Genomic DNA, 11089 nt, shown 5'->3' on the forward strand with positions numbered 1-11089 from the left:
AGCACTCTGTCACTTTGAGCCACAGTACCATGTCGTTTTCTGGTGGTTAATTGGAGATAAGAGTCTCATGGACTTTCCTGCTCAGGCTGGCTTTGAACTGCAATACTCAGATCTCAGCCTCTTTTGTAGTTGTGGTTACAGGCATGAGCCAGCAGTGCCGGGCTGTTTAGCTTTGGATAGTGTGATAGATTGAAAAGAGTCAGGATTCATAGCAGGTCAGACTTGCATGGGAATTTGGTTTGGCTGTTTAGACTTTGGGGCAAGTCACTTAACCCTCTGTCAAAAGATTTCTTCTTCTGTCAAAGACAGGACAAGCTGGGCCCTGAGGGGTTGTGAGCATGACCCAAGGTATAATAGTGGGATATATAGCACCCCAAAGATTGGAGGATCAGAAACCTCACAGAAGGACAGAAGTGGAGGATGAGTAGAAAAAGCTACAAGTGGATCATTTGAGAGAATGAGAACTCTGGAGCCAGAGATGTGGCAGAGGGGACATGGAGACTGCTGCTCTTCATGAAGTGTGTGCTGCCAGCCATGGGCAGAGTGAAGGAGTAGTAGTCCTTGATGCTGGTCAAGCCTCCTTCCTTCTCTACTGCAGTGCCTCTCCCTGGGAAAAATGTGAATCCAAGAGAGCATGGGGGTCATTTTAGTCCACCCTTCTCCCTGAACAGTTGGGAACACTGTCCTTCCCCCATTCTTCCCCAGAAGGGATTGGAAGGGGCAGCTCCTCCTTTATGACTGAACACTAGAGCACAAATGAGCTCAGCTGTCCACGATCTGAAGAGTCCTTTTCCAAAGTGGATCGTGCTCAGTGTACAGCTTTTGGAAGCAGAAACCGAAGGGAAACAAGAGTGACTTTTCTGGGTCAGATTCTGGACAATTCTGGGAACTTGTCTGCAGAACAAATTGATTTATGGAGACCCAGCTGTGAGGAACTGCACAAAACTGGGATCAGAGGAGATACACTCCAGATGTGGCCTCATTAAAAGCAGGAGTGGAACAATGGGGTCCAAAGGCTTCTTAGGTCGATGGGGCCCTGGAGACTTGCAGACCAGGGAGGAAGGACAGTCAGGGCCTATGGCATCAGGCTGATGACTCTCAGCTCAAAAGCTGCTTAGAACTCACTCTGTCCAATTCCAGGGACCTCCAATGGGGAATCCAGAGTACTAGAGAAGGCAGGCTCCATTCTTACACATAGCCAGGGAATCTCACCTTCTGTGGTTAGGTCCATGTCTGCCATCACCCTGCCCAGCCTTTGATGCCAAGGGGATGCCCTTTAGAACCTAGATCCAGGCTTTTTATTGGATATTGGTCACCTTTTTTTCCTTTCCATTTTTGTCAGTTGTGAGCTGTCCCTGAGTTCTTTTGCTCAAGGCTAACACTCTACCACTTTGAGTCACCGTGCCACTTCCGGTTTCCTGGTAGTTAATTGGAAATAAGAGTCTCGTGGACTTTCCTTCCCCAGCCAGCTTCAAATCACAATCTTCAGATGTCAGCCTCCTGAGTAGCTAGGACTATAGGCATGAGCCACTAGTGCCCAGATAGGCCACCTTTAAAATAAATAAAAAAGAAGACAACCATCAATTGGTTGTACTAGGGAGGTTCCTTTGAACATGTTACTTGTGTGTACGATACATCCTCAACAGAGTTACCCCTCCATCATTGTCCCTCCTCTCCCATCCCCCTTTCCAAACAATCTTATCAAGTTTCCTTGTTCTGTTTTCACCTATGTACATAACGTATTTTTTTGCAAGTTAAAAAAGCTATTGTGAAGGTAATGAACAAGAGGGTTACAGTTATATAAGTAAGGAGATGATTTCATTTCTTTTTAAACACTATTACTCCCTCCCTCATTTTCTTCCACTTACTCCTTATATTCATCCCCCTTCTTCTCCAATACCTGTACCCCAGACAGGACACAATCCAACTTCCTAATGTTCTCTTTTGTTAAAGTGCATGGTAATAGTAGTTCAAAGGGCTTCACACACACACTTGTACTTTATTCAGATTGATTGTATGGATATTATATATATTATACATGCATACATATATGCATGTACATATCTACGTATGATCCAGTAGGTGTTTACATATCTGTTTATACACGTGACCTTTGTCTTTCTGAGACTGGCTTAATTTGCTTAATATGATGGGTTCCAGATCCATCCATTCCAGTCAATCTCACCTTTTCTATCACTGTCCCTTCTCCTTCTCTCCCTTCCTCCACCCCCTTTTACTCACTCTTCCCCAATTTCAATGGGTTCTGTTTTCAAAGATACAAATAGTCTACTTTGACCATCCCAAGGAAGTAATTCTTCAGCTCCAAATTTTAGGGGAGAAACAGACAGAGTGGGTCCCCTCTGAGTGATGGGAACTTAGTTTGGGGAGATGTGGCTTCTCTTGCTTTGGGCCCTTGATTTTCATTAAAGCAGTCAGAGACAGTGGCTTCTCAGATACCACACCTGCCATTACACTTGTACCCGACAGATATATCATCTTGCTTATTATGGCTTGCAAGGGCCTATTTCCCCCCTCAGGAAAATATAACTTATCATGACTTGTATAGAATTCCTGGAAACAATAATTGGGGTCTGTGTGTGTGTGTGTGTGTGTGTGTGTGTGTATACTGAGCTTTGAACTCAGGGCCTAGATGCTATGCCTTAGCTTTATATTGCTCAGGGCTCAGATTTTCAGATTGGAGATAAGAGTCTCACAACTTTTCTACCTGGGTTGTGTTCAAAATATAATCCTCAGATCTCAGCCTCCTGAGTATCTGGGATTACAGGTGTGAGTCACCAGCACTCAGCTAGAAATAATATTTTAAAAACCTCCTTGTATAACGATATAACACACCCAGTAGCTGGTGGTGATTGTTATATAAGGTTGGCGATACTCTTCGCCTCTCCATTTTTTTCCAGTATTCCTCACCAAATACAGTAGAACAATGTGTTAAAAATAGCATCACATGCTGAGGGTGTGTCCACTGTGTTGGTCTCTGGGAGCTTTCCAGAAGCCTCCAGTTCTGGCAGAAGCAAGAAGCCTAGAAGATGCACCCTTGAATTTGGGCCCAGTTGTCCTCATCCTGGCTCTGTTCTGCCCCAGATCTTCATGGTCCCACTGTTTTGCTGATGGGGTAGGTTTGTCTGACTTTGAGGAGTAGACTCTGCCTCCTGGTCCCCTGTCCCCAAATTTGTGGCATGGCTTCCTCCATGGTCCATTCCTCACCCACACATGGCCCAGAGCAGACCTTCCCTTCAGAGGGGTGGGGCTGTCAAAATGGATTTTAAAATATGGGTTGTATTTTCATCTTTGGTTGTTTTCTAAATTTGGTCATCATCATGTCTTCTGATTCTAAAAAGAGAGAGAGAGAGAGAGAGAGAGAGGAAGCAACTGCCCTCCCAGAAGCTTCTGGCAAGCAATGGGGAAGAAAGAAGCCCTCATGCCGCTCAGCTGGCTTCTGCTTCCTTCCTGACAATCTGAAGCCAGCTCTGAGCTTGCCAGGGGACAGGCATGGCCCTCAGATTCCCCTATCATCTCCCTGGCATGGGCAGAATGTCGCCAGCCTATGACAACTCACCAAAGGCTCTGGGCTCCTTCAGTGTGCCAGAGCAATGCACTATGCCCTATGGAACCAGAAAACAGAAAACATAGACCCTGTCTCTACCTGGGGAAAAAGACTTTCTTGATTCCAGGTGGACATAATGAGAAGCCTAGGAAAGGAAGTGATTGTTGTAAGAGGGATGACACGTACTAACTTGATGAATCCATGGAGGGTGGGGAAGCTATTCAAGGGTGGGCAACAGGGCCAGGCCTAGCAGGCAGTGTGCCCTAAACTATGCATAGGGAGGGGCTAGAGTGGTGAGTGCATCCTGGCTGGGCTCCTACGTTGGTTGGAGGAGCTGAGATTTCATCTGGAGGCCAGGAGGACAAATGGTCTTGTAGACACAACAAGGCTGCAGTAGGCCATGGGTTACTGCCTCCCTCACACCACTCTTCCTCAAGCATTTACGCCCCATGGGCCAGCTGCAGAAAGCTGGAATTCTATTGCACTGTGTCGTTGGGCTTTTTTCCCCTAATCCTTGTTTGAATCTCCCTCCCTGCCAGGGTTAAGGATCTCTTATTTGCTAAATCCCTTGAAAAGTTTCTCCCTCATGTTCCCATACCTCCTTCCCTATTGCATTTGGCTGGGTTAATCTCTGTTCCTGTGGAAATAGCTCCTCTCATGGCTACCACATGTGTAAATCCCCAAGACCCATCCCCAAGCCATTCTATCCCCCTCCCTTCTGTGGGTTTCCCCTGAGCCCCATTTCTCAGGATCCTGTGGGAGCCCCATGGGACCTTCCCATTCTTGCTGGGTGGCCATGAGGTGGGTGTGGTTTTGAGACCAGAACTTCCCTGTGTCCATCAGGTAGGAATGTCTTTAGCAGCAAGTATCACAAATCTGGGAAGGAGTGAACTGATCAGATGGGAGGTTTGCTTTCTCATAGGTAAAAAGTTAATGTCCACCATCAGTGGGAAAGTTGATGATCCATTCATAGTGGGAGAGGCAAGAATGCTGATTTGTTCATTAGCATGACCTCAGCCAAGTGTCATGTGACCCCTTTGCTGCCAAGGAAGCTGAGAAGCATGGTGTTTCTTTTTTTTTTTTTTTTTTTGTCGGTCGTGGGGCTTGAATTCTGGGCCTGGGCGCTGTCCCTTAGCTCTTCAACTCAAGGCGAGCGCTCTACCACTTGAGCTACAGCACCACTTCCAGTTTTCTGGTGGTTTATTGGAGATAGGAGTCTCACGGTCTTTCCTGCCCGGGCTGGCTTTGAACCGCGATCCTCAGATCTCAGCCTCCTGAGTAGCTAGGATTACAGGTGTGAGCTACTGGTGCCCGGCGAAGCATGATGTTTCTAACTGGCACTTCTCCACCCAAACAAACTCAAGGTGCTGGTGGGAAGAAGAGTGTAGACCTTGAGTCGTACACTGGCAGTTTTTTCAATAGTTACAAACCAAGAGTTTCCAGGTAAAAGATATTGAAGGTACCTCCCACCCATAATCCTAGCTACTCAGGAGGCTGAGTTCTGAAGAACTGAGTTCAAAGCTAGACAGAGCAGGAAAGACTGTGAGACTCTTAGCTCCAGTTAACCATCAAAATACCAGAAGTGGAGCTATGGCTCATGTGGTAGAGCACCAGCCTTGAGCTGAAAAGCTAAGAGACAGCACCAAGGCTTGAGTTCAAGCGCCAGTAGGGCATTCATGTGCACCTGCACACACACACACACACACACACGCACACACATGCACATACACATACCCTGTTACCCTGTCTTACAATGACATTGGACATGTTTTTCTATCCTTGTGAAGTCACCAGGATGCTGAGGCAGGTGATGCCATCTTGCAGACATAGTCAAAACTTACTTGGGCTGCTGAGACCCCTCCTCCCATGAAAACATCTCACATATCTTCCAATGTGGAAGATGGACATGGAAAAGGTCACCAGGGGAGAGGGAGGGGCAATCCCATTCAGAGTTGTCTGTCTTTTCTGTCTCCTGCAGAGGTGTTGGCTGGGGTGATCCTTAGCATACACTAGAAGGACCAAGACTCTGGTACATGTCCTCATTCCAGGTCCTGACTTGGATCTCTTTCAGTGGCTCAATGATCAAATCACTATATAGAATTCAGGTCCTGATGCCAACTAAGGAAACAATCTCAGGTCAGAGATAAAGCTCTTGTAAGAAGGAAGCTGGGGTGCTGCTCATTTGAGCTCATAGGAACATCTTGTCCACCATCTTGTTCCAAAGAACAAGAGGTGGGAGAAAGGAGCTTGGCCCGACCAAGTCGTTCCTGAGACAGAGCATCCAGAATAGGTCCCCAAGTAAATACTGTCCCTAGCCTTCTTACACCTGTCCCTCATCACCTATGCATTGTTCCAGATTCTTCTCCAGCTGATATCTCCCTGCTTGGCTGCCTGCACCCTCCACTTCTCCATAGATCCTGCCAACATGGCCCCTTTCTTACTTGAACTCCTTCTCCTGTCTTTCCTGAGCCTTCTGTTCCTCCTCACAAAACTGCTGTTTATCATTCCCTACAAAGGAGAGATGTGGTCTGACTATGGTGGCAAGAGCCCCTGCTGTTTCTATGGGACTCACCCCTCTTAATTTGCTCTGAGGGCTCCAAGATTCCGCTAAAGATCAATGGATGGGGCTCAGCATCCTCAGGCCTAAGTCAATTAGCATAACCATAGTGACTGGCTCAAGGGTGAGTGTGTGACCTAATCTGGTCCAATGGGAGTGAATCTCAAGGAACACTTAAGTTTGGTTTTGATGAATTTAAATCTGACAGGACAAAATTCAAATTGGTTCTGGCAGCCATTGTGCAACCATTGAGAGACCAAGTGGAAAGACTGGTTGGAAGAATTGAACCAAGAGATGGAGGAGAGAAAACATATTAATGATGTGGTTTGAACCTCTGGATCCAGCTGGGCCTGAAGCAAGTCTGCCCTCACTCTATTCAGTTTATATAAATGAGCCCACTTCCCTTTTCCTTGTGTGTGTGCATGTGTGCTTGTGTGCACATGTGCCCCTCCTGGTCTAGAGCTCAGGCCCTGGACACTGTCCCTGAAGCTTTTTTAATTTCCAGCTCTTTAGTAACTTATTGAAAGTAAGAGTTTCAGGGACTTTCCTGCCCAGGCTAGCTTCAAACCACCATCCTCAGATCTCAACCTTCTGGAGTAGCTAGGATTATAGTCATAAGCCACAGGTGCCCAGCCCTTTTCCTTTTTAAAAGGTCACTTTGGTTAGGTTTTCAGTCCCGAGTAAATGTTCAGCAATGTGTGTCTCCTTGAATGGCAGTACCATTTATTCAGCCATTAAACCAGAAACCTGGACTCACTTCTGACCACTCCTCACTCCTCTCAGGTGCCCCCTCCCTGTCCTCCTTAGTACCATTGCCAAGGTTCCGACTTCTTTCCTAGCCCCAAACCCGAAGTCCTTAACTGGCCCCTTCAGATGTGCTACCCCAAGCCTTCTCCCACCCTGCAGTGTGGTCTGTAGCAGATCTGACCATTGCCAGTGCTCCAACACTCCTCAAGCTCCTGCCCCGTGGTGCCTGCACTTCAGCTCCTCCACATCTTCCAGAGACACAGGGCTGCCTGGCACCTCCATAGGGAAATGTGGTCTGCCCACCTCTCTTCCTGAACACACCACTCCAGTGTGCTGCTCTGGTCTCCTGAGTGTACCTTCCTTCTCTCCTCAGCCTCATGCCTGATTCTCATCGTTGCCTCAGCATTGGCTCTGGCGTGGCAGATACAGGCTCTGGAAAGTGGGTGTCCTGTGTCTGATCACTGCTACACCCTCACATCCGTCAAAAGGTCTGGCCTAGAAGTAACCATCTCACCTTTGTGGACAGTTGATTGACTCACTGACAGACTGGTTGGTTGACATATTATATTAGACGAGGAAGTGTTGTTGGTGGGAGCAGATAGAGGTGAAAGGGACCAGTGGCTTGGAGAGAAGCTGTCAGTGAATGGGGAAGGGGAAAGAGCCACCAAAAAGTATGTTTGAATTCCCAATCAAGGCAAAAGCCATGGAGGACTCTTTCCTCTTTCCTCTTCCATTCTCACCTCTCCCCTCCCCTCCTCTCCCTTGCCTCTTCTGAATCGAGTCTCCCTATATAAGGCTGCTTTAGAACTACATAGTCTAGGTTTGTCTTGAATTTGCGATCCTATTGCTTCAGCCTTCTGCATGCTAGGATTATAGGCATGACCACCATTCCTGTCACAAGGACATTTCTTTATAGCTTAGGATATGGGCTACTTTGGGAGGCTGGGGGGGGGGGGGGGCGAAGGGGGAACGGGGGAGGCATGGGGGTAGGGCTCTGGGCTGAGAGTCACTTGTATTAATTCCAGCTCTGCCATTTACTGACTGGTGACTTTGAGCATGCTGTTTTCTTCTCAGAATCTTGGTTTTTCATTCTGCCACTTGGGACTAAAGCCTGAGCTATGTGCGCTGAGGGTTGTTATATGAATCACTGGGAAGATGGTGAGCATATGACAAGACCTTTCCGCTTAGATGTACACTGGGGAGGGAAGTCTCAATATCTGTCAGTGACTCATGTCCCCAGACCTTCCGATGTTCATAAAGCATGCTGTGGAATGGACTTCCTAGATCCAGAGTCTGTGGAAATCCACGGACTCTGTGGAGTAGTACTTGTATGAGAAGATGAGATTGGCACCTCTGAGCACACATTCTAAGCTGAGGCCTTCTGACTTAAAAACTCTACTGAAACTAGACTAGGTAAAAATGGAAGTGATTGGCCTATAGAAAATAGAAGTCAAAGGGCTTCAGGCCCAGCTGGATCCAGGATGCCAGTAAAAGGAATTATTGGTCTCTTTTTCTTCCCCTTCCTGGCTTCATACTGATGCAGTCCCCCTTCCTCCATCAAGCGACTCCAGGAAGCTCCTCCCTGCAGCTAGCAATCTCAGTATTTTCAGCAAAAGTCTGGAGATCGAGTGTTACTAGATCCTCTTGTATCCAGGGCCTATCCCTTGTGGGGATCTAAAGGACACATCCATTCCTGGAGCTGGGGTGGGGTTAGCGCTGCCTGGCCCAGCTGCAGTAGAGTAGCTCAATAGTGCAGGAAAGAGGCAGCATGAACTCTTAGCAGTCCCCAGTGGTTCCAGCAGAGCAGGCGTGAAGTCACCAGATTCCCAGAGCTTGTCTTTGGAGCCCTTTCCTCCTCCTTTGGTAGGGCTTCCTATGTGGTGCCATCTGCAGAAAGTGGCCAGAGACCTGCTGAGATGGGCCAGACCACAGATGGGTGCAGGGCTGGGAGAGCAGCTGAGAGGTCAGACTCAGAGACCGTGGGTGGAAGGAACCCGTGAGGTCCCAAATTCACTCCCTACCCTAACAGCTAAATATCTCAGGCGGGAAGGTCTGGGGCAAGATCCAGGTGGTAGATGGAATAAGAGTCCCAGGGAGGCTGTGCAAAATGCAGTCTTTTTTATCAAACTGGGTTGTTTAAAAGTTCCTGCTTTGACTCTGGTGGCTTGGTTCTTGATTGTTCTGCGCAGACAATTATCAGCAAGTAAAGAAAGGGAAGGAAGAGGGGGCTGGGAAGGTGGCTCAGTGGTAGAGCGCTTGCCTTGCATGCCTGAGGCCCTGGGTTCGATTCCTCAGCACCACATAAGCAAAAAGAAAAAAGCCAAAGTGGCACCGTGGCTCAAGTGGTAGAGCGCTAGCCTTAAACTGAAGAGCTGAGGGACAGCGCCCAGGCCCAGAGTTCAAGCCCCACGACCGGACCCCCCCCCCCCACAAAAAAAAAGAAAGGGAAGGAAGAAATGCTTTGGGATAAGGAAGAATTTTCAACCTTGGTTGTTCCAAACTGGAAGAGGAATTAAGAAGTACCGCAGAGGGTGTGGGTATGTTTTGAGATTACTTGTGGCCTGTGAATCTCCTACCTTCTTCAAACTAGCAAATCCTGAGTGAATCTGAGCTCAGCCAATCTGTATAGAGGGGCAGGGCCTGCTGTGTTAGGGTTAAAAAGGGAGCAGCCTGCCTGCTCTCTGTGCTTGCTTGCCTGCCTGATTTTTAGCTGATGGTGCACCCTCCTGCAGAAGTAAGCTTTGTCTTACTGGCTTCCTTTTGAGTTGCAGACTCATTCCTACTTGACATCCCAACACTGCTTACCAGTTCTAACAGGGACCCAGGCCACTTAAAGACTTAGGCTAAGCAGATTGTAACCCACTGCTGGGCCATTTCTTTTTCTTTTTAAAGTTTTTAAAAATATATATATATTTTTTATTGTAAAGATACTGTACAGAAGGGTTACAATTACATGAGTAAGGTAATGAGTACATTTCCTATCAAGCATTGTTATCCGCTCCTTTGTTTTTCCCCTACCATCCCTTCCCTCTCCTGGGTCAGTTCCAACTAGAGTAGCTTCAGGGCTATGGAACCTGTGCACAGGGCTCTGACAAGGGCCCTGGGCTGACCTTAATGCTCTACCCTGACCATCTTAATACTTTCAAATGAAGGTTCTCTGATTTTCACTCTGTCCTACACTTCTAAAATCATGCAGCAAGACTTGGCCTCAGTCTTCCCACCTGTGTTAAGAGGTGACAGACAAATGGTCTGTGATAGAGGAAGCGGCGTCCTGGAGAAGCAGGACCTACATGCTGTCATTTCCAGTTAGCAATTAACCAATTGTTTTCCAGTGGTGGCTGTAACCTGGACTCCAACGTCTGTTTTCCATGTTTGGCCTCCCTCTTCGCCCCTGTATTGCCCCCTTGGGCCAGTGTACAAGTCCCTCTACCTGCCATCAGAAGAGCAGGAGGGCCTCGAACTGTGTAAGGTAAAAATAGCACAAACAACATGCAGGGCACTTGCTATCTTACTCCAACATGTGCTTCTGTTCTTCCCGTTCCTAGCAGGGGAAACCCAGAACATAGCATTCCGGGTGTACTCTGGCCAGCCTGGGGAAAGAAGATCACTCACCCCACTTATTCCGAATGCCAGCCTCCTCCAGTATACCACTGGAGATGGTTGTGTAACATAGCACATTCACTGCGCTGAAGTTTCCTCAAACTCCTACCTCTTTTTCTGATAAAAAAGCTGCCTGGTTATATCGTCCTTTCCTCTTTTTTAGTGTTCATGGGGTTTCACACTAAAATCCCTGGTTAGACCCAACATTTGGATTTCTGTCATGCTCCTTGGATGCTTATGGTGCCTATGCGAAGATGTTACCACCTTGAGCCTCAGTTTCCCTACAGATTTATTGGATAGGCAGGTATACTGTCATTGTGGAGCTGATTTCTGGATGTTTCTAAAATCCATTTTCCACCTTCTAGGTGGAAATAGCATGTTCACTTTGGTAACAGGTACTCAGGTAAGATCTTAATTCCCAGCCTGCCTTGCTCCAGACATAGTCTTGGGATGTGAGGAAAAGCAATGCATGCATGCCCCTTGATTTGAAGTGGGGTGGCTTCTCCATAAACTGGTTGCTAGCTGAGCAAACTATTAGTTCAAAATACGTTCTGAGTGTGGTGGTGTGTGTCTGTAATCCCAGAACTAGGAGAGATGAGACAGAAGTATTGAGAGTTGGA

Source organism: Dipodomys spectabilis, unplaced genomic scaffold, assembly GCF_019054845.1.
Source record: "Dipodomys spectabilis isolate Male_0828 unplaced genomic scaffold, ASM1905484v1 ptg000006l, whole genome shotgun sequence".
Taxonomy (NCBI): domain Eukaryota; kingdom Metazoa; phylum Chordata; class Mammalia; order Rodentia; family Heteromyidae; genus Dipodomys; species Dipodomys spectabilis.